Source organism: Drosophila bipectinata, chromosome 4 (genome assembly GCF_030179905.1).
Source record: "Drosophila bipectinata strain 14024-0381.07 chromosome 4, DbipHiC1v2, whole genome shotgun sequence".
Lineage (NCBI taxonomy): Eukaryota > Metazoa > Arthropoda > Insecta > Diptera > Drosophilidae > Drosophila > Drosophila bipectinata.
The window spans coordinates 18,133,011-18,158,405 of record NC_091740.1 but is presented as its reverse complement, the minus strand read 5'-3'; the positions used below and the strand labels follow the sequence as shown (position 1 = coordinate 18,158,405).

The 25,395-nt window shown below is 41.4% G+C and overlaps 1 protein-coding gene across 6 annotated transcripts in view; it reads right to left on the bottom strand.

Annotated features, from left to right (window-relative positions):
- Pur-alpha (Purine-rich binding protein-alpha) overlaps positions 1 to 25,395 on the bottom strand; it is a 368,289-nt gene that overhangs the window by 341,188 nt on the left and 1,706 nt on the right. The window lies entirely within an intron of this gene.

Sequence of the window (25,395 nt, the reverse complement as noted above, 5' to 3'; positions counted from 1 at the left end):
AAGTCTCAAAAAAATAAGATACCCTGATGGTATTTATATCGACGAATCTCGTGCGGAAGTCGAACTGCAAAGCTTACTAGACAATACGGCATCTAGTATAATGGAGCTTCAAAACAACATCATTGAAACTATGCCTGAAAATATAGTTACGAATTTAACTTTAATTGGAAAATGGGGCTTCGATGGAAGTACAGGGCATAGCGAGTATAAGCAAAAGTTTTCAAACGGTGGACGACAGAAGCTTATTTGTAACATCCTATGTACCTCTCCAACTGGTTACTCAAATAGATAACACAATAATTTGGAAAAAACCCCGGCCATCATCGACTCGTTACTGTCGACCAATAAGATTTCAATTTAAGAAAGAGACCGCGAATGTGTCGAAAGACGAAGCAGAATATTTTGACGCAAAAATTAAACAATTAAAGCCAAAAGAATTAAGCGTCTCTAATAAAAAAGTTGTTATTACCACCAATACTAGTGGAAAAACCTAGAGATGGAGGTAGAGGATCTTCTAACGACGGAAATATCGCTAGGAAATTCTTTTGTAATGCAGATTTGAGCTCCGAAATAACAGGAATCGATGCATCTTTGATTCACAGATGTGCAACATTATTGCAAGCCATGGCAACGGGATTCAAAATTAATGTGGAGAAATTTGAAAATTACGCGCTGCATACAGCCAAATATCTTATAGCTGCATATCCATGGTACTATTTACCGGCTACCGTCCATAAGGTCTTAATTCATGGTTCAGCTGTAATAGAGTATGCATTAGTGTCGATAGGAGAGCTTTCAGAGGAAGCAGAGAGTCCAATAACAAGGAACTAAAAAAATGTAGACTTCAACACAGTCGGAAAGTATCTCGTACTTTAACAAACACAGATGTCATGAACTATTTATTATTGCGTTCAGATCCATTTTTAACAGGACAGAGACAACTTCCTAAAAAAGATAGGTCGAGTTTGCTTACATCTGTCTACGAATTATTTGATGATGTTTTATAATTTTTGTTTCATTTATATTTTGTTTGTTGATTTTTATTTTATTTTTTTAAGAATATGTATAACTACGAAAAATATCTTCCATACCAAAATCGTAATAAATTAGATTAAACAAATATGTTTTTATAATTCGGTATCGATTGTTCCTATGGGAGCTATAGGATATAGCCGATCGATAAGTCCGATTTTTGTTGCTATATGTTTAGACAAATTTGCTAAATTATTGTTATAAATTTCAGCACGTTATGACCATTATTAGTATTTTTGGCCGCTCTTCCATACAAGCGGATCCACTGTGCACTGTCGTATACGGCTGTATCGTTACCGCGGACTTCGACCAGTCCAACCTCTTGCTAAGTGGCAAATTAGGGTCCATTAGGGTTGGGTTCCCTAGGTGGTAGTTGCCGATCGCGGTTGACTGCAGGAACGCTACCAGTTTGCTCACCTTCGTTATGAACGGCACGATCCTTGAGATGTTTGCTCCCTGAATTGGCTGCACATTACGCACGCTATCTAGTTAGCTGCTCCATAACAGCTTCTACGTTGCTGGGATGGATGAGCAACGACTTCACTGTCTCGCGCGCCTAGCCCTTCAGGGCTTTCACTAGCCTCTGGTTATTTCCCAATTTGGTGCACTGGTAGGCTGCCGTTGTCTCCGTGAACGCGCACACTAATATTGGCCATTCCTCTGGCTGACCCTCGAAATCGGGTAGATCAGGCAATCTACGTGGCGTCCATCCAGGTATGCTCGCCGTCGCCTCTTCATATGAGTGGGGCGATGTTGCAGATACCTCCAAATTGTGTGTCGGCTCCCGTGGCGGATGAACATAAATTAGTCCAGGCTGCGCCGTCGCGGTCACATAAAATGGCTGAGAATAGCCCTTGTTGTTGTTGGTGTGTGTGTCCGCGTGACAGGTTGCCCGTTTGCCCAATTTGCACTAATTTGTGCCGGCAACTGTAACAATGACGTCACTCCCAGCTCCGTTTGTAGATTGTCACTCATCTGCCTGGGCAAGATTTCACTTAAACTCTGTTGCGCTGATCTCTGGCGTGGAAGCATTACACTCAAGCATGGCGGTGTATTCGCCGCACCGCTCACATCAACGCCGCGTTCCCCGATTCCAACGGAATCCCTGGCCGCCTCTGCTTGTCCTCCATTTGCCCTTGCCTTTTCCAGCTCCGACTTGAGACGTGCGTCCATTAGGGCCGCCACTTGTACAGTTGTGGAGTCCGTAATCTGCCCCGTTCCTTCGGGCTGCAGGTTACTTGTTGCCTTACTGGCGGCTGTTCCACTTTGCTTTGGAGTCTGTGGCTGATGCCGATCACCAGCCACACTCCCAGAACTGGCCGAGATGCCAGTTGCTGTGGCCGTGATGGTCACAGTTGCGGGAACACCCGACGCTTCCAGCCTGGGACTCCGCCAAGGATACTTCGTGTGATAAGTGTGATAAGATAATGTAGCCGCTTGGCCAATCACGGGGAATGCCTTTAAACAAACGCTGGACAAAAGCTGCAGTTCGGCTCGTTCGCTCGTTCGTTTTATTGTTTGTATGTATTTTTCTGAAAGAATTACAATACCTACTTAACTCTTACATTTACTTAGTTGGCATACCGAAGTTTCTCTCCCCTCGCCTTGTGATGGCGCAAATCGGTCTAATTGATCCGCCAAAATATCGCTTTCCTTTTACCCCATTTTAGGGAGACCGAATAACATAAACTAAAAATACCAGATTTCATATAATACTGACTTCGACTATCGGCGCTAAGTTTGCACTTGACTAACTATCGATAGCCCTAATCCGTTCCGCGACATATAGATTTTTGCCATCGTACTTTCCGTTAATAATGATTGCCTCAATCAAATTCGGCATAAGTTTTTTTACCGAACCGAACCCAATATGGAGTACATCACGACCGCATAGAATCCATAAAAAAAAACTTCTTAAAATTTGCGATTAGATGTCTTAAGTGGGATGAAAATCTCCATCGAAGGAAAAATTTTTGTGGCCTAGGTTCATGCGACTCTGCAGTTTATGACCCTGCCGTACTGATTAGCAACGAATCCACGAGAACATACTCTTTCTGACCTCTTCAGCCGTCGGCAGTAATAGCTATCACGGTCTAGAATTGATTCAAAATCAAGCCCCATTTTCGTTTAAAAAAAACAAATCATACACATTTTTTAATTAGCCCCAAATATTTTATTAGGACTCAATTTTTTTTTAATTAGCCCGATGAATACGCATAATAAGAAAGTTTTAATGTATCAACACTATTTAAATGAAACCCACACAAACATACAAAAAAGATAAAGACATACCATATACACTTTAAGGATCATTTTGCGATAATATTTAATACTTTACATGAAATAGTACATGTTGGGATCAGTCGAAGTAAAAAGATTTACTTTTTATATACATATATGCGCAAAATATGCAGCTAAACATAAACATTGTTTTCTTTGCCAGTTATTACTCTCTCTGCACTATCCCATTCTCTATTTCGCTCTGGCTCAGCAGCACGGATTATATTGTCTTTATTGACAGAGCAAGAGAAGACGCTCTCTGCCAAATCCGCGGGCTTTCATCATGCATTGAAATAACAAAAGCAAGAGGATATCGGCAAGCTATTGTTTTGGAAGTTCACCGTTGCCTCTTCCCATGCAGTAGAGGATATGCTGAAAGGTCCGACTTCTTCTCAATGTTCAAGATTACCATCGACAGGCACCCACAGCATACGAAGATGGAGAAACTACGCTGGCCTATTTGTTGCTTGCGAGACTGAGCTGGAAGCGGTCAAGCTTTGGAAAGTTCAGAGGAGAATTTTTCTGTGGCTTTTCATCTATTATGCCCCAGGTTTAATAATCGTCGTTTAATCTTCCAGACCCACATAAAGCACCTGAAGGTTGTGGAACCCGGTTCTGACACATGCATTGACGAGTTGTGGAAATACAAGGCCACCTCTTATAGCAAATCATAGTCCAGAAGCTGGATCGTTTAACCCAGGCCAAGTGGTGGGAAGGTGTAGACTAACTAACTATAGTGCCCTCTGTGTGGGGCGTAAACGCACGTCGAATCGGCCTGTCCGCGTCCGTGTTAATGTCCTATCGGTTGAAAAGCCATGGAGTGAAGCTTAAGAGCCAATCACTTTGCTTGTGGATGCAACTCCCCCCTTCCCCGAGTTTGTCGTCGCAGGCATTACGCAGGCCCTGCATGCCCGAGATTCTCCGCCTAATCACATGGCATCCTCTCCTGCGGGTGCCTCCCCGCCTGATCAGAATGCTAACTCAGCGCAAGCCAATGGACTTCTGGAACAGGATCACCATTCTAGTTCGCGTACATTTGACGCGTTTTTCTCGGAACGACATTTTTGTGTGCGGCGCAGGTGATTCAAAAAATTTGATGGTACCGATCTAGCTGAAATTTGTATATGTTGTTCTAATAGGTAACAGTTCTGTCCCGTACTAGAATGATTTATTTTTAATAATTAGTTTTTATACCCTTGCATAAGGTATTATAATTTTGGTCAAAAGTTTGCAACGCAGTGAAGGAGACATCTCCGACCCTATAAAGTATATAAATTCTCCATCAGGATCACCTCCTGAGTTAATATAAGCATGTCCGTCTGTCCGTCTGTCTGTCCGTCTGTCTGTTTCTACGCAATCTAGTCTCTCACTTTTAAAGCTATCGTCTTGAAACTTTGCACACATCCTATATATACTATACTATATGTACACTATAGGACACACTATATCCTATAGCTGCCATATAAATGATTGATCGGAAATGGTATAACTTTGGTGTTTTTAAAGTAAGAGAGTTCAAATTTTACGTGAGAGCTATTTTTGGCAAACTAATACGACATGCCAAATTCCATTAGGATTGGCCGACTATACATAGGTATCTTATAGCTGCCATATAATTGAACGATCGGAAATGGTTTTTGGTAGAAATACCAACTTTGGTTTTTTTAAAGATAGAAGTTTGGGACTTGTTTTACATTTTGTATTTTTATAAATTGGGTTATTCTATCATATTCTCATCAGGATCCGCCAACTATGTATATCCGATGCTTGCGATGAAAATCGAAACTATCGCATTATTTTGTATTACAAAAAATTTTTGTTTAAATAACCTCTAAAAGTAGGCCGGAACAAGAGACTACACCCTTAAAGGATCTCAAGGCAGAACCGCAGGTATTTGTGCAAAAAATTGAAAGTTGAGAGACGAATAAGAGACGAATAAAATCCTCCTTTCAATTCTTGAAAGTCCTTTCAATTCTAATTTCAAAACTTGAAATTAGTTTTCAAGTTTTGAAATTAGTAGAGCTAACAATTTGAATAGTTTAATTAAAATAATTAACCAAAAGCCTATGTGTAAAATTGATAAACAACATACATACATATCCACATCACTGTCGACCCACTGTCGATTAATTTATTAATTATTTCCTCTTTTTCGCCATATATTAATTAATTATTTTTTCGTTTTCGCCAGATATAAAATGAAATATCTTTTTCGTTTGTTTTCGCTTTTGTATTTAATTTATTAAGGGGAGGGTAAGGTCAAATCATGCGAAAAAAGACATGTTTTTGTGGTTTTTTCCACAGTTAAAATTTAGTTGGTTGACGACACAGTTAAAATTTATTTATTCAACCAACGGTATATTAAAGTATGACATTAGAAGAATGTTTTATCAAATTTTTACAAAAAAATATTTAAAAATATGGCAATGGTAGCAATTGTCCGGACGTGTCGCCAAGAAAAGTTGAATTGCGGTGCCCCTCATAACTCGGTGCTGGATCATTTGTAATCAAACAAGAAAGGAAAGCTAACTTCGGGCGGAGCCGAAGTTTATATACCCTTGCAGTTAAAACCGGATATATATCGCAAATATCGGATATAGTTGGCCGATCCTTATAAGAATATGATAATATAACCCAAGTTATTATAATACAAAACCTAAAAATGTCCCAAACTTCTATCTTCAAAAACACAAAAGGTGGGTCATTTCCGATCGTTCAGTTATATGGCAGCTATAGGATATAGTCGGCCGATCCTAATGAAATTTGGTAGGTTGGATCAACTAAAATAGAATCTGTACTAAATTCCACCTTTCTATCTTCAAAAACACGAAAGTTGAATCATTTCCGATCGTTCAGTTATATGGCAGCTATAGGATATAGTCGGCTGATCCTTATGAAATTTGGCATGTCGTAATGTTTTGCCAAAAAATGCTCTCATGTCGAATTTGAACTCTCTAACTTTAAAAACGTCAAAGTTATACCATTTCCGATCAATCAGTTATATGGCAGCTATAGGATATAGTCGGCCGATCCGGGCCGTTCCGACTTATATACTGCGTGCAAAGGAAAGAAGGGTGTGTGCAAAGTTTCAAGACGATAGCTTTAAAACTGAGAGACTAGTTCGCGTAGAAACAGACAGACGGACAGACAGACGGACAGACGGACAGACGGACATGCTCATATCAACTCAGGAGGTGATCCTGATCAAGAATATATATACTTTATAGGGTCGGAGATGTCTCCTTCACTGCGTTGCACACTTTTCCCCAAAATTATAATACCCTCCGCAAGGGTATAACAAGAAAGGAAAGCTAACTTCGGGCGGAGCCGAAGTTTATATACCCTTGCAGTTAAAACCGGATATATATCGCAAACATCGGATATAGTTGGCCGATCCTTATGGGAATAGGAATATATAACCCAATTTATTACAATACAAAATCTAAAAAAAGTCCCAAACTTCTATCTTCGAAAATACCAAAGTTGGTATTTCTACCAAAAAACATTTCCGATCGTTCAGTTATATGGCAGCTATGAGATATAGTCGGCCGATCCTAATGAAATTTGGTAGGTTGGATTAACTGACCAAAAATAGAATCTGTATTAAATTCCAGCTTTCTATCTTCAAAAACACGAAAGTTAAGTCATTTCCGATCGTTCAGTTATATGGCAGCTATAGGATATAGTCGGCCGATCCTTATGAAAATCGGCATGACGTAATGTTTTGCCAAAAATAGCTCTCATATCAAATTTTAACTCTCTAACTCTAAAAACACCAAAGTTATACCTTTTCCGATCAATCAGTTATATGGCAGCTATAGGATATAGTCTGCCGATCCGGGCCGTTCCGACTTATATACTGCGTGCAAAGGAAAGAAGGGTGTGTGCAAAGTTTCAAGATGATAGCTTTAAAACTGAGAGACTAGTTTGCGTAGAAACAGACAGACGGACAGACAGACGGACAGACAGACGGACAGACGGACAGACGGACATGCTCATATCAACTCAGGAGGTGATCCTGATCAAGAATATATATACTTTATAGGGTCGGATATGTCTCCTTCACTGCGTTGCACACTTTTGACCAAAATTATAATACCCTCTGCAAGGGTATAAAAATTAAAATTCATTCGTTAGATAATAGTTCGCCCCAGGTAACGCTGTAAAGGTTTTTTGAAAATTGCAATTTTTTAATTTTTTTGAAGACTTTGAAGTGAAAAACTCAATTTTTTGGGAAAAAATCGGTTAATTTGTCATTGCAAAATCAAAATTATGAACAAAAAAAAAACTCGACAGCGTTACCTCGTAAAATATGTACAGAAATAGTGTTTAAAATTTCAGGATCGGTGCAGTAGTTTTGAAGTTATGAGGGGCATCGACTTTGAAAACGTGAGTTGCGGGAAAGACGCTTTAAAGTTTTAAACAGAAAAAAATCCAGTGTAAAACGTTTATAAGCAACTTCGTCAATAACTAATAACTTCGTCAATTTTGCTTTAATTGACTTGAAATTTTGACACAATATTCTTCATATATTATGCATTCAATTTAAAAAATAAAAAAAAAATGAAAAATAAAAAAATGTAATACCTTACCCTCCCCTTAACTAAATAATTAAAATGAAAAATTGTATTTTTTACTAATTAAAAGATTAAATTAAAAATTTTTTATTCAAATATAAAAACAATAAATTTAGAATTTAGAGCAATTAGATGAGGAAGAAGAATTTGGAGCCGAGTTAGAAAAATTTGAGATAACAACTAAAGCAAGGGTGTTGTCATTATTAAATGCCTTCACTATGGCTGAAGAGTCCCCACCAGCTACTGCAATTTATGCAGCTCCAACTCGAGCTCGGAAACTGTTCGGAGTTTAAAAATTTTATGAGTCTCATTGAGTCTAGTAGACAAGGATGTGAACATTTCTGCTATCGATAAATTTAATCATTCAATTTCTTGCCTCTCTGGTGAAGCCTTAAGAACTATCAAGGCATTCCAAGTCACCGAGAGTAATTATGACAAAGCTATTGCTAGTCTGAAAAGAGTTTACGATAACGAATGGCTCATCTTTGCGAACCAAATAAGCAAATTATTTAGCCTTCCGAGAGTTTCCCAGCCGTCTGCGTCGTCGTTGAGAAGTCTCATCGACACAGTGTCATCGATATACGGGTCCCTATTATCCATAGGAGATGACATTAAAATTGCAAACTCTATGATCATTCATTTAGTTTTGAGTAGAGTAGATCCAGTGACCAGAGAAAAATGGGAAGAGTCACTGGATTATGAGGAATTGCCGCTGTGGTCCGATTTTGAAAAAATATTAAATCGTAGGTACCAGCACCTGTCCGCTGAAGAGACTGGCGAGCCAAAACAGGAGAAATGTGGGTTCGGAAAGCAGCACAAGCAGAAGTTCGTTGGCTTGCTCCGCAAGCTGCAACAAACAAGCTTGCAGTTATTGCAACGCACGAGATCATAGTCTTGCCCAGTGTAGTCCGTTCGCTCGCCTTGCTGTAATGCAACGGTTTAAGTTTGTCAAGTCAGCCTCATTATGTTTAAATTGACTGCGAAAAGGTCACACGGTGGCGAAGTGTAAATCGGCTAGGTGTCAAATTTGTGCAAGATCGCACCACAAACTTCTGCACCGATTAACTGTGACCGAAAATAACTTGGCGTTACCACCACCAAATGAACATCCTCCTCCAGCGCTAGATCTTGATGGCCCTTCTACGTCAGATGCTTTGCATGCGTCATCTCTAGAAAGGGTTTTGTTAGCGACGTCGATCGTAAGCGTTAGAACTAAACATGGCGAGCACATATTGGCCTGAGCATTACTTGACTCAGGGTCACAAATTAACTTCATTAATGAAGATTGTGCTCAACGCTTACAGATCCGTGGAGAGGAATCATGTATCAACTTGCTTGGAATTGGTCAATCTAATTCCCAGGTTAAGAAAAAGATACACACTGTGGTGAAGTCAACAATTAATGGTAGTGAGTTTCCGTTCGACTTTTGGATTTTGAGAACTATCTCGGGTTATCACCCTGACCAGGCAATGAACGTGAAAGATTGGGACCTACCAAAGAACTTGCCCTTAGCAGACCCATATTTTTATAAACCTCTGCGGATAGACATGTTAATTGGATCTGAGTCATTTTTCGAACTGTTGTCCGTTGGCCGAATAAAACAAGAGCCAAGCCATCGTCCAAAAAACTCTCCTTTGATGGATAGTATCGGGAAAATATAAGGCGAATACCTAAACTCCTTAACAGCCTGTCTCTAGCCTCAATTGCCAAGAAGAACTACTCGAGTCGATAGATGACAATTTGAAATAATTCTGATCGTTGGCAGACGTACCAACTTCCAAAAAGCTTTTGTCACCTGAACAAGAGTTATGTGAGGAACATTATCAGAAAAATACAGTTGTACTGCCTTCAGGTCGATTTGAAGTCAGGCTTCCATTTAAATCGGATCCAAGCGTTTTGGGAAACTCGTTCGAGGTAGCCAAACGCCGTTTTTTGTCGCTCGAGAGAAGATATTTTTCGAGATTTGAATTTTTAAGAAAATGTATGTGAATTTATGGAAGAATACGAATCCTTAGGTCATATGTCCCCTACAAGCAATGATGTTCTTGCTACTCCACACTACGTCATACCCCATCAGTATGTCTTACGACCTCAAAGCACATCGACCAAATTACGAGTCGTGTTTGATGCGTCTTGTAAGACATCAACACAGAAGTGCCTTAACGAACTGTTGATGGTTGGTCCTACAATCCAGGAAGAGTTGTATTCAACTCTTCTTCGGTTCCGGCTGAACAGATTCGCTCTGATAGCCGACATAAAAAAGATGTAACGCCAAGTAATGGCAAATGAAGCCGATAGGCGATACCAGTTTATAGTGTGGAGGAAAGACCCATCAGAGTCATCTGACCCATCAAAGATGGGTCTCAATCTTGAAACTGTGAAAGCTCAACACCGTTACATATGGCATTGCGCCAGCCCCATTCCTGGCCATAAGGTGTTTGAAGAGGTTGAGTGAATCATTCCCTTGAGCTGCCAAAGTTATTTGGTCCGACTTTTACGTCGACGACATGTAACGGGTGCTGGTTGTATTAGGCAGCTAAAGACAATTAAATCTGAAGTAACTCAGGTTCTTCAAAACGCTGGGCTTGAATTGAGCAAGTGGTTTTCAAACTTGCCTGAATTTACTGCATCCGAGAGCACGGTTAAGCCAATAACACTTTCGGACTCAGAACTGACTAAAGCATTAGGAATCGCTTGGGTTCCTAAAGAAGATATAGGATGAGTCTGGGATTGGGATGAGTCAATTCCACTGCACTTAGAAACAGCGTGGAACAAAACACAAATTGCCTTGTCGCAATATGAGGACATCTCAATTCCGAGATTCGTGTTTACCGAGCCAATGCCACCGATTCAAATTCATGCCTTTTCTGACGCATCGATGAGAGCCTATGGACCGGCGTCTATATTCGTTGCGAATCTGCAGAAGGTATTAAAGTTTCATTGTTGACGGCAAATTTCAAAGTAGCGCCGATCAAGACAAAGACGCTCCCCCGTCTTGAGTTATGTGCCGCTTACCTTCTCGCAGATCTCTGCCGCAAGATAAAGCCTCTAATAAAAGTTCCGATCGAACGAACTGTATTTTGGTCGGATTCAGAAGTAACTCATTGGATTCGTTCCCATCCATCGTCGTTATCGACGTTCGTATCGAATGGAGTAGCTGAAATTCAAGAGTGGTTGGATGATAGCACATAGCGTCATGTACCAGCTAAACAGAATCCGGCATAGGTGCAGACGTAAAAGAGACTGTAGAATCGATCTGGTTTACAGGTCCATCGTTTTTAAAGGAACCGGAAGATAAGTGGCCGACGAGCTCCCGGTTTGATCCGTCACCAGAACTTCTACAGATGGAAGCAAAAAAGAATGCGGTTGGATTATCCGCAATCGTCTCTACCTCACATTTATTGGATGTGATAGAGGGATATTCCTCTCACCTAAAACGGCTGCGAGTGTTCGTATATATGTTCCGCTTTATAAGGAAATCGAAGAAATTAGTAGTGATATTGATATTCTGATATTGTTCCCTCACCTATATAATATAAAGGAAAAAGTCGAAATAGTCCAAGGGCACGAGGATTAAGATAAAATAGAAAAAATCTGGAAAAATTTAAGTGTTGGCCCTACTAAAAAGCTAAATCCCTTTCTACACGAATCATCAGATGCTGGGCTTACCTTTTCGTTGTTGCGGGTTGGAAGGCGACTAGCTAATGCTCCTATATCGTACGATGCCAAGTTTCCAGTATTGTTGACAAAACGCTCTCAATTTGTTCAGAGCTACGTCCGATACTTGCACGAGTCGAATTTTCATGTGGGTCCACGAGCACTTGTGAGTCTTTTGCGACAGCGCATATGGATCGTAAATGCGCAGGAAGTCTGCAGTCAGACAGTACGGTCATGCATACGCTGCTTTAAATGCAAGCCTCGTCTGATGACTCAAATCATGGGTGATTTACCCTTAGACAGAATTCGTGCTCTCCGCCCATTCTCCATATGTGGTGTTGATTTTTGTGGCCCTATTGATACATTGAAAATTCGTGGTACGCCGCCCTATAAATCCTACATTGCCTTATTTGTTTGTTTTGCGTTCAAGGCAGTTCATTTAGAAGTAGTTTCCGACCTTTCAACTGATTCCTTTTTGTTGGCTTTTCAAAGGTTCGTTGGGCGCCGAGGATATCCGCAGATTGGGCACTGCGACAACGCGACGAACTTTGTGGGAGCGAGTCGCCACTTCGCGGAGCTTCGTCGGAGAGTCGAGGACGAGGTCGACGTAGTCACGCAATACGCATCAAAAAAAGGATGCGTATTTGCGTTCATACCGCCGCGAGCTCCGCACATGAGTGGACTATGGGAGGCAGGTGTGAAGTCTGCCAAGCACCTATTCCTACGAGCGGTAAAGAACGCCAAGCTGACAGCGGAGGAGCTGCAGACCGTCTCTGAGTCAGGACGCAAGAGACGGCGAGGCGCTTACTCACGTCTTGGGCCTACAGGCGCGGTCGAAGTGGCAGAACCAGGAGGACGACATCCTGACGGGCTAGCTGGCGACCTGATCGCAGAGGATTACCAGCCGTCACAATAGTGGCTCACAGAAAGGGTAGGAGCATCGCACGCCGGCGCAGACGGAAGGGTGAAGGTCGCCGTCATCAGGACGAGCTCTGGAGCGGAGTACAGGAAAGCAGTCCACAAGCTGGCGCGGCTGCCAATGGGTTGAAGCCGGGTGGAGGCGTTCAACGGGGACAGTGTTTGATTGGATTTTAAATGAATTTGAAGTTGTTTTTAATTTGAATCGTTAGTCTCTAAATCTAGTCTAAGATAGCTTAGGGCGGAGCGGAAGCGAAAGCTTATATTCGCTCTTGTGCGAATTCGCCCCGCTTCGCCGCAATAGATAAGTTAGGCTTAAGATTAAAGAAAATTATAATTCGATTTATTACGTTGAAGAGGACAGATCGTTTTTCGTTTTCATTTTCGACATTTTTAAATATTCAACAGCCACCCTTATTTGTTTTTTTTCTTATAGTGTGAGATAAACAAATCTTATTTCACAATATGCATAAGTCTTATAGATTTTCAATTAAACAACGGCAAAAAAGAACAAAAGAAAAGGAAAAAAATGTTTCAGAAAAGATAACTTGGTACTCTGATAGAATTCTGACGAAAAATTTGCTTTTTGTGGATAAACGAAAAGCTGGGAGAAGTGGATCCCCGAACAATGGAAAAACAACCAGAAAGTTTTTTTAAAACAGTATCCGTTTGTCTGAGATAACAGGACAATATTAAAAAAAAGCTGTCATCAGGATATAAACCCTGTCATTAACCCAGAAAAGTTTAAAGAGTACGCACTTGATACAGCTGAGCAACTAATTTAACAATACGTTTAACTGAGTATGCCTTACTTTCTACTGACGAACTTTCGAAAAAAGCGGGCGAGTCAAAAAATCAGTCAATGGTATAAAAATATATACTTAACAAGAAAGCAAAACTAACTTCGGGCGGAGCCGAAGTTGATATACCCTTGCAGTTAAAGCCGGATATATATTGCAAACATCGGATATAGTTGGCCGATCCTTATGATTACATCATAATAAGACCAATTAATTACAATAAAAAATCTAAAAAAAAGTTGATATTTCTACCAAATACCAGTGTTTGAAAAAGCTAGAGCTACTACGGCAGAGCCGTAGCAGAAAAATAAAATTGACTGCTCTGCTCTGCGTCGAGATACGAAAAGTTCAAAGCTATTGCTATAGCAACAGCAGAATAAAATATTTTGTGATCCTCGTAGCCGTAGCCGTAGCCAAAAGGGCGAGAGCGAGAGCAGAGCTGAGTCAAAAATTTTTTTGCATGTGCTACTGCTCTAGCTTAGTTTTGTTTTTGTTTTTTTCTCCCCTGATTTTTATGCACCGTCACTATGTGACCACTTTCTTTACCTCCTTTTTTCTTTACCCACTTTCTTTACCTTTGTAAGAATGATTTGTAGGTAATAACAAATATTAATAAGTAATAATATTTAATATTTAGTTCATTCAGAGAAAACAAATAAATATTAATAACTCCTAATTAAATCAAAATTTAAAAATTATGCTATTCAGTCATGTATTTATTATTCTATTTAAAAATTTATTTAATAAATAATTAATCGTCGTCTTCAAATAAACTCAAGTTGTCGATCGCATTATCTAAGTGTGTTGAGTTTAGGCGAACAAGGAGTGTTTAGGTGAGGGGCCGTTGTGCCGCTCACCTGAAGAGCGCATCCGCGCTGAAGAGCGCACCCGCGCTAAAGAGCGCACCCGCGCTGAAGAGCGCATCCACACTCGCCCCTCTGTGCCCTCTCTTCTCGCTCGTTGGTTGTCGTCGATCTCTGTTTGTACTAGTTTTTAAGTTAATTCGATGTACGCAGCCAATAAAGCTGAACGCGTTCTTTATACTGAAACCGAAGACGCCCCCGACTTCTAATTGTCCTGGAACCTTTTTGCGGAACCACGCCCCCCTACACACTTTGGTCCTTCGAGCCGGATAATCTGGATATTCAGGATATTTTGGATATTAGGATATCGTCCACCAGCAGTTCTCGGCATTGTTCCGCCAAAAGATAAGTACATTTTTTTCTGTCTCCGTCTCTCTGCCGGTCTTCAGCAGTGATCCGAACATTGAATTTCGTTCACACTGCTCCAAGATTGTTTTTCCCTCCGTGTCAACTCCAAGTCCGAGTTTTCCGACACAACGGCAGTTTGAGATTTTCTACTCTTCGTAGAGTCGGATCGGATATTTTCTACTACTCTTTTCCATTCGTCTCTGTTTTGTGTGCTGCCCATATTCCTCGCCGTTTTCGGCCTCTCCGTTACCCATTCGCTTGCCAACGGTCGAGGCATACGTGCACCCACATACATATACACACATACATATTTTGTTTTTGTGCAATTAATCCGCGAAAAATTCGCAAGTGAACAGTGAAATTGTGTGGTGACAAAAAGAAGGCATAATTAATATTAGCCAGCCGGTGTGAATTATTTCCGGAAATTTCCAAATTCACCGAACAGTCCGCCGCTGTCGTAATATTTGTTTCTTTTCTTCCCCAATCAGTGTCATTTTTTACACCACATAACTTCTCTGTTCCTCCATTTATACAGTCCACTTATCAACGCTGTGCCAATATATGCCCACATGCCCTTACATATATCCGTACCTGCATGCATGTCCATATATTTCCAAATATTTTCTGACTCCAGTTTCAGGAAATATATAACCGATAAAAATTAATTTATACAGTCCACTTATCGACGTTCCACTGTGCCATCATATGCCCTACATGCCCTTGCCCTACTTGCATGCATGCCCATATATTTCTAAATATTTTTCTGCCTCCAATTTCAGGAAATATATAACCAAATAAATTAAAAAAAAAAAAATCAATTAATTATAAATTCATGTATTTATAATTATAACTACGAAAATTTATTAACGTCTTATTTTCCGTTCGAGCAAAGGGCCAGTGGTTTTTAATTCACCTTTCCGGCCACTCGTCGAAAATTTAATTATCAAAAAATTATAAATAAATAATTTATTTGTCGATCTTCTGTCAGAATCGAGCCGCGGTTTCAATTCCACCGTTCCAACTTCGGGATAATTAACCTCAATTGATTAAAACTTGAGATTTTCATCCCCACCCGTCTGTCTCCATAATAACTAAATCCGACAATTACGCAAAAATTAATTATTTATTTTCTCTCTGTGTTAAATTCAAGCCAAGGTCAAGTCCACCTTTCCGGCTCCGCCAATTCGAAAATAGTTAGGAATTAAATATTTACATACGTACGAGCCATACTGGTCGAAATATACATATATAGACAGTCATCAATTATTTTTCCGAACGAGCACGAATTTTCCGGTCCTTGTCCATTTTCCGTTCCGTCATTTTTTTCCTAACGCTGCTTCTATTCCGCATCTGGCAACATCCGCCTAGAATCTCGACAAGCCTTGGCCCATCTGGTTTTCTGGCTTCCTGAAGTTTCTCCCACATCCGAATTGTGCCGCATCCGACGTTCCTCTCGACATCGGCGCTACTAATTCCCACTTGGCCTTGCAATCGCATTTCGTCCGAGATCTCACCGGTCTCATCACATTAGTGACCGGCTACCGCTTCGTACGAGCCACCTATTGCGCAAGTCAGTCGGAAAGCGCTGACCAGCGAATAGGTGTCTGAGAATGCCCACGGGAGACGACCAAAAGGCACGTCCGATCCCAACCATCCGTTTGGAGAGATCTCAATCCGCTTCTCCGCGGACGCCTCTTTTAAAGCCTAAGGCGTACCGTGCCATTCCAAGGGCGAAGAGTGACGAATCCGTCAACACGATCTCCGGTCCTTCACAGAGGCAGACTCGTTCCGTTGCAAAAATGGCTCAAAGTGCGGTCGACGTGGCGCTGAAGAAGTTCATCGCCACTTCAGATCGAGTTAGCCAATTTGAGGCCAACATAAATACTCCGCCAGAGAAACGGAAGTGGGCTCCCAATACATGTGCGAAGTCCATCGGGACCAAATTCGGGCACTGTGGGAGAAGGTGGAGAAAAGCTATGAGAGCTGCTCCGATTTGCTAGCCGAGTCCGACGACAATGCGACCATCTCGACAGTGCTGGAATCGAAGTACAGCTACTGTTACTCCGTCTATTCGAGGTGTATTGCCCAGCTTCGGGAGAAAATTGCCTCCCAATCCACTCAGACTTCCGTCAATATACACACGCCCGCGTCTACAGGTTGCCGGTTACCTCCGGTGGATACTGAGGTCTTCGCGGGTGATTATCTTTGGTGGCCCACCTTCCGAGACTTGTTTACGGCCATTTACATCCAAAACTCGCGGCTCACCCCGGTAGAGAGGTTGTTCCACTTGCTGTCCAAAACAAGTGGTGACGCCCACGCCATTGTTTTCAAGGCTCCGCTTACACATGAGGGGTTTGTCGTCGCTTGGCAAAGCCTCACAGACCGCTTTGAGAACCGGCGGCTACTGGTCAATAGCCAGTTGAAAATCCTTTTCAACCTCCAGGCTATTTCGCAAGAGTCCGGGGTCGCGCTGAAGGAGCTCCAAGCCACCATTCAGAGTTGTCTGACAGCCCTAGCAATGTCCGCTATCAATGTTGAAGCTTGGGACTGCCTCCTGGTGTTTATGATTTCGTCAAAGCTCCCCAAAGTCACACTTTCCATGTGGGAGCAATCCGTTCATAACAAGGCCGAAATTCCAACATGGAAGGAATTAGATAACTTCCTGACAGCGCCATCGCACTCTAGAGGCAATCAACGACGTCAGTCCTAGTGGCTCCGGGCAACTTCCGCCAAGGTCGGGTATTCCTATTGCCCCTGCTCGGAGGCTCAATTCACACGAGACTCGAGTGGTTCCGGGCCAAAAGGGCTGCGATCTCTGTTCGAGGGAGGACCACCCCATTTGTTTATGTCCGCGGTTCCTAAATATGGATGTAAATGGGCGCTTTGACTACATTACAAGGAAGCACTTATGTCTAAACTGTTTTGGCCGAGGGCACCAGCAGCGAGACTGCACGAGCGCCCGTACATGTTTCACATGCCACAGCCGACACCACACCCTCCTGCACCGCGGCAATCCGTTCGCCACCGCTCCAAGTCCGCCTATGCTGCCTACCGCTCCAAGTCCGCCTACGCCAGCAAACGGCTCAAAGGATCAGTCGAATGTGCAGGTGTGTTTCGCTTCCGGGTCAGGAGCAGTCCTACTGGGCACGGCCCTTATCAACGTGTGCCATTTGGGGTGCACCGTCCAGGCACGAGCAATAATAGACTCAGGGTCCGAAGCGACGTTCATAACGGAACGACTGTGCAACCTCGTCAAGCCTCCCTTCAAGACGATTCAAGCCCAAGTTTCCGGCCTTAATCAAACCATTTCCGCGCAGTCTACTAAATTGTGCCATTTCTCTATTCGGTCGCCGTCAAGACCCGGGCTACAATTAGAGACTGCGGCTTACGTTCTTCCGCAGTTGGCAGGAAATCTGCCATCATATCCGATTTCGCGAGATCGACTCAAGGGGCTGCCCAATATTACCCTGGCGGGCCCCAACTTCTTTGAGAGCTCCCAAGTCGATGTGTTATTAGGAGCTGACATTCTTCCGTCCATTCTCCTCGGTAATTCCAAGGCTAACATCTGCGGGTCGCTTCTCGGTCAGGAGACCATTTTCGGATGGGTGCTGACAGGCCCATTATCTCCAGCCAACCCCCGCAGGGTGTCTGTTTTTTCCGCACGAGTTGCCCGCAGCCTCGGTGACTCACTGGTTCAGGGTTTCGATTCAGGATGCGAGCATAATTCTATTACGACTCCTTCTTCGATTTACACATCGCATCAAGCTGCACGGTGGCAATCAGCTGATGATCCGACTGATCCGGGCCTAATTCTACATTCCAAGGTCATATTCAGCACGATGTCGCCACGCTCACGTAACGCCCCGTCACTGGAGAGCAGATGTACTCGAGGTACACTATCCTACCGATGCCGAGTCTGCAATGGGATCCATCCGTTGAAGAAGTGTCGGCGCTTCCTACGCCTTAGTGCCGAGGAGCGGCTCCGAGCGGTTCTCGTGAACCGCTATTGCTCGAGCTGCCTGGCCCACGAGCACTCCGACGGATCCTGTCGGCGTGGGGACGGCTGTAAGACGTGTGGTCAGGATCACCACACGCTGCTGCACCCCGGGACCAAGGAGCACCGGTCACCGCCCACGGGAGACAGTACACGGGGTGTCTCGCTCTCTCGTCGGCCGTCATCCGCCAACTCCCGGCACGGTTCGGGTGCTTCTCGCCCTGCGTCCGCCATTTTCCGGCACTCACAAGCCGATCCACGGCCATCGACTTCCCGGCGCTCGCCGGCAACTCCTCGGCATTCTTCCGCCACTGGCTGGCAGTCGTCAAGCGCTCCACTGCTTTCGTCCGCCACTCATCGGGTGCCGTCCACCGCTCTTCCGCCCGCGTCATCCGCGCCTAGGCAACTTTCCGCCTCTCCTCGAGGGCTCCCGCAGGACGCGCTCGCTGCGCCCACCCTATCGTCGCTACTGAGACGGAACAGCGTCAACATCGGGACCCGGATTTTCGACACGGGGGCCTTCATCGACCCGTGTACGACCGAAGACGCCCCCGACTTCTAATTGTCCTGGAACCTTTTTGCGGAACCACGCCCCCCTACACAAGGAGTATATTTTCTAATGTTTCGTGGCTTAAACGATTTCTGTTGTCCGACAGCACCAGTTTTAATGAAGAAAATGCCCGCTCTATTGTTACCTATAAATTTTTGGATATTTAAATTTTGTTTCGAATTAAGTAATAGTTCTTACTTGAGTTGGCCGTATATCAAAACATATTTAGCTTAGTTCGTAGAGCTCTGCATCGCATGATTTCCTCTTTTTCCAAAAATGTAAAACGTTTGTACTGGATTTCAAAAACGGTAATTTTAATGCTTCAATCTTTGCATGTACATCGGTTGACTCATTTGGCACAACGCTTACACTTTAAAAGTCACCCAAAATATCAAAATTACTTTTACTCTTGCTGTCCTCTGAAGCAATTGAGCTAGTAGACGATGATAATGTTGCAATGGGAGTATGCATTTTGATTTGTGCCCACAATGTTTTTAAGAAACTGACTGCTCTTTCCTTTTGGGAGCTGTCCAGAATATGATGGAATCTTGGGTCTAAGTACAAACAAGCTTCGAAGCCAACATTAGATGTTAATTTCTTGGTCCGTGCTTCCATACTTTCAAAAAGCTCCTCTCCAATTGTATAAATAATTGCATCCGGAGCACTTTTTGATAAAATTTGATTAGTGGTCAGTTTGCAGACCAACCACAGAGCATAAAAATTCCCTTAGTGAAGTTGCTCCTCTTGAAACTGCACTATGGTCTTTTGTAGTGGAGCCATAATAGTCACATACGACTCCATAAAGTCCCATAACATTTCATTAACTATAAAATCGTCATCTCTTGATTTGTTCTCGACAGTTTCAATAAGGCTTAAAATAGTTTTCGCCTTATTGAGTTGGTCAACCATGTTGTAAGTTGATCCTTCCATGTCATCTTCGCTCAAGTTCATTTCTGATAAAACTTTCGTCGTCTTTATCAAATTTGCCCCGTTATCTGAAGTAATTGACACGATTTGGCCTAGAGATATTCCGTATTTGTCCAATACAGAAAGATTCTCCTTGGCAAGATTTTGGGCTGAACTTGACCCAGCTCCTCTGAGTTCCACCATTCCAAGAACTCGCGATTTTATTTCATCTGAACTAATGAATTGAGCACTGACACCGAATATATTCCGACAAAGATTATAAAGTACATAGATGGGACATCAGGGCCCAAAACGGTCAACTTTTTGCGTCGAGCTTGTTGGTGAGGGGGGAAACGCACATGCATACGATTCTATTTTTAGAACTCTTTACATGTACCCGTCAACAAAAATGTGAACCTATGTGTGTATGTGTGACTGCTCGCACGACGGAGTAAAAATGTTTTGGCTTCCAAATTTCAATTTCAATTTCTCGTTTCTGTTTTCGATGCACATCGGCGCATCGGTAGTTGGTAGAACAAATAGTATTTTTACTATTTTTACTATTTAGAACAATAGTATATCGCTGCAGAACGAGACAGGGTGGTAGCGTAATGCATAGAGTAGTTTCTCTATGTATAATTTTTCTGTGTTCAAATCCTCGTAAGGACTTTGAACTTTTGCTTTCTTTATAATTATTTTTTTTTTTTTTTTCTTTAATTGTAATATTTTTGTTAAATTTTATTATTGTAAAATTGTTTAATTTTTCATTATGTCCGGCTAATAAAATTTCAATGGAGTCCGTCCGGAATTTTTTTATCCGACACGTCCGTCACGTATTTTTACAACAATTGTAATATAATGCAACTAAAAACATAAAAGGAAAGCTAACTTCGGGCGGAGCCGAAGTTTATATACCCTTGCAGTTAAAACCGGATATATATCGCAAACATCGGATATAGTTGGCCGATCCTTATGAGAATATGATAATATTACCCAATTTATTATAATACAAAAACCAAACCTAAAAATGTCCCAAACTTCTATCTTCAAAAACACGAAAGTTGGGTCATTTCCGATCGTTCAGTTATATGGCAGCTATAAGATATAGTCGGCCGATCCTTATAAAATTTGGCATGTCGTAATGGTTTGCCAAAAATAGCTCTCTTGTCAAATTTGAACTCTCTAACTCTAAAAACACCAAAGTTATACCATTTCCGATCAATCAGTTATATGGCAGCTATAGGATATAGTCGGCCGATCCGGGCCGTTCCGACTTATATACTGCGTGCAAAGGAAAGAAGGGTGTGTGCAAAGTTTCAAGTCGATAGCTTTAAAACTGAGAGACTAGTTCGCGTAGAAACAGACAGACGGACAAACAGACGGACAGACGGACAGACGGACATGCTCATATCAACTCAGGAGGTGATCCTGATCAAGAATATATATACTTTATAGGGTCGGAGATGTCTCCTTCACTGCGTTGCACACTTTTGACCAAAATTATAATACCCTCTGCAAGAGTATAATAATAATAATAAAGAAAATATGAAAAAAAAAAATATATTAATAAAAAAATAAAAGTAAATATAAAAATAATCATAAAACTAAAACTTTCTAAAAATCGAAACAACCGCCCGCTAATGAAGTCGAACCCAGGAACCCACGAATAAAGACCACGCACTATCCATCTAGGCTACTCTCGAAGTTGATTTTATGATACTTAAAATTGGTGTTAAAGGAGACGCTAGAATCTATACCAAAAACAGAGCTGACGAGTAAGGATAGTAGAAGATATATCTGATCTCCTTACTCTTACATTGGTTCGATTACAACGTTTCAAACTTTCATCGTTCCAAAGATATTACGATCTAAAAATAGAATTCTCTCTTTCCCTCTCTCATCTGCCAGCCGTTTGTCATGGAACCCGCTCTCAAATGCTTTCATTATTACAGCGGGTTCCACGACGGAAAAAATGAAAACATTTGAGAGCGGGTTCCACGACGCGGCCTGCCAAAATGCCGTAGAACCCGCATTTATAGACATTTTTACTGCGGGTTCCACTACGAACTGAGACGATGTTAAGGTGATTTTACAATTTTGTATTTTTTTTTATTGGATTATAAATTTAGGAAAACATATTAAAAGAATAAAAATATAGTATAAATAGATTTAAAATTAAAAAAAAATGGATGTCCCGAGCCTGGTTTGAACTCGTTTTACTTTGCACACCAGCCAAGCACTCTACCACTCGGCTATTCCTCATTCGTTGTCGCGCGAAAAATTTCTCAAACTTAACTTGTCGCGCAATAGAACCCGCTCGTTCCAGCGGGTTCCACTGCTGGAACCCGCCATAGAACATTTTTCTTTGTATGAGATGTCCCATCTATGTACTGTATAATCTTTGATTCCGATCAAGTTGGACTATCAATTTTTAATGATAGAATCCGATTTTTACATTCGTTATGTATTTCTTGTCGAATTTTTTCTGCTACCTGTCGAATGCAGCATGTGGCTGCATGCCACTAGAATCATTTTCTTTTTGTTCAGGTCGAATGTCATGCAACATTAAATGTTTCTTTAAATTAAAGGCACGATCTTTTTTTAACATTCGGAAACATGCTTTGCATTTAACGAGCAAAATAAGGGTATAAGGGTATAAAAATTACTTTATTTATAATATATGTTATTCATACCTTTGCAGAGAGTATTAACATTTTGGTCAAAAGTGTGAAACGCAGTGAAGAAGACATCTCCAACCCTATAGAGTATATATATTCTTGATCAGGATCACCTACTGAGTTGATATAAGCATGTCAGTCTGTCTGTTTCTACGTAAACTAGGGTTTAAGTTTTAAAGCTATCGACTTGAAGCTTTGCACACACCCTTCTTTCTTTTGCACGCAGTATATAAGTCGGAACGGCCCGGATCGGCCGAATATATCTAATAGCTCCCATATAACTGATTGATCGGAAATGGTATAACATTGGCATTTTTAGAGTTAGAGAGTTCAATTTAGAGTTAGAAAGTTATTTTCATGCCAAATTTCATAAGGATCGGCTGACTACATCTTATAGCTGCCATATAACTGAACAATCGAAAATTACCCAACTTTCGTGTTGAAGATAGAAAGCTGGAACTTAATACAGATTCTATTTTTGGTCAGATAATCCGACCTACCAAATTTTATAACGAGCGGCTGACTATATCTTATAGCTGCCATATAACTGAACGATCGGAAATGGTTTTTGGTAGAAATACCAACTTTGGTATTTTTGAAGATAGAAGTTTGGGACTTTTTTTAGATTTTTTGTTATTGTAACTAATTTGTTTTATTATGATATTAACATAAGGATCGGCGAACTATATCCGATGTTTACGATATAAATTTGATTTTAAAAGCAAGGGTATATCAACTTCAGCTCCGCCCGAAGTTAACTTTCCTTTCTTGTTTTGCCAAAAATAGCTCTCATAAAAAATCCGAATTACAAAAAAGCTCTCTAACACCGAAGTTAAAGCATATCCGATCAATCAGTTATATGGCTGCTATACGATGTAGTCGGCCAATCCAGGTTGTTCCAACTAATATACAGCGTGCAAAGGAATGACGGGTATGTGCAAATTTTAAAGTCGATAGCTTTAAATCTGAGAGACTATTTCGCGTAAAAGCAGACGGACAGACGGACATGCTCATATCAAATCATGAGGTGATCCTGGTCAAGAATATATATACTTTATAGGGTCGGAGATGTCTCCTTCACTTTGGACAAAATTATAATACCATTTGCAAGGGTATTTTATACCTTTAAAATTTAAAATTTAAAGATTAAAGATTCTAAGTCTTTTATTCTATTTTATTTCTAAGTCTAGCTCTGTTGAAACTGCGAAAGCTAAAAGATTTTGTGAAATGCTATTAGCTCTAGATTTCTAGCATTCGAATCAAGCATTTTTTTAATGATTCGGTTACTACTGGCACTTTTTAAATAGTACCGATAGCTCTTCTTTAGCTCTACCGATATAACTCTTCTAAGATGTATTTTGAGGTTCACTCAAAAAAAGTGAAAAAAACTCTGTTATCAGAAAATTCTCTTATTTTGTATAATAAAAAAAAAACACGTTAAAGTCTTGGGCTGAAGTTTTGGAGCCCAGAGATACCGGAGGATTCGACACACGCCCCCTTAGCACCTTTGCACTTAAAATAATGAGTCGAACGCAAAGGTGGAACGCGTATTTAACCAAGTGCAGCTAGTTAAAAGTAAAATGAGAAACAAAATGCATTTGAAACTAAATCCTAAATTCTATTTTATCCAAAAGTTAGGCTTCATTAATAAATACAATTTTAAGATTTATACTAATGAAATGAATGTTCATTTGCAGCTATGGTCGGCAGGGCCCTATTCCAGGGGCATGGGAAATTTCTTTGCGCGAGCTCTGCCGCACCCAAACAGTGTAAACTTATAATTTCTACTATTCGTCACTAATACTAATACCTTAAAACCGTATCATTGTATTAAGTGCCGGCCACTGATTTACAGATATGGATTCAAAAGAAGTGGGATGTGTTGCTATACCCTTGCAAAGGGTATTATAATTTTGTCCAAAAAAGTCCAACGCAGTGAAGGAGACATCTCTGACACTATAAAGTATATATATTCTTGATCAGGATCACCTTCTGAGTTGATATGAGCATGTCCGTCTGTCCGTCTGTCTGTCTGTCTGTCCGTTTCTACGCGAACTAGTCTCTCAGTTTTGAAGCTATCGTCTTGAAACTTTGCACACACCCTTCTTTCCTTTGCACGCAGTATATAAGTCGGAATGGCCCGGAATATAACTGATTGATATAGTTATATTCCTTCCTTTGCACGCAGTATATAGTCGGAATATAACTGATTGATCGGAAATGGTATAACTTCGGCGTTATACGATAACGAAGTTATATATATATATATCAGACCTGATTTATACGGCCAATAACGACATTGCGATTCGAGATGTAATCAACAGTTGGATTATATCGGAATGCAGGACGATTGTATTGCAGGTTTCGATCCGTTGCAAGCTGTAAACGCGCTTCAGCTACCCTTGCCCTGTCGCGTTCATTATTTTGAGACCGAATCAAATCGATTGCTGCATAACGCGACTGCCTAACTCTCAATCGTGTTCGCTCAAGCCTAGCTGCTCGCGTTTCTGCTTTCTCCGCGTTGTGCATTCGCATGGCTCTCAGCCGCTCAGTCTCTCGAATAGAGGCCCGCTCTTCGTCACTACTATTCGAAATGTTACGTCTTTTTGCTTTTGTATTGCGAGTAAGACGACCAAAATTCAACTTCTTGGGTGGCATGACTTCGTTTCTAATGACTTCGTTTCTGACATTTTCATTTGACATTTTCTTCTTAGCTGTCTGCCTAAATAGAAAAGTAGGGGCACGGGGAAACGCGAAAAAAACTGATATATTCGCAAACGCAGATAAGCTAT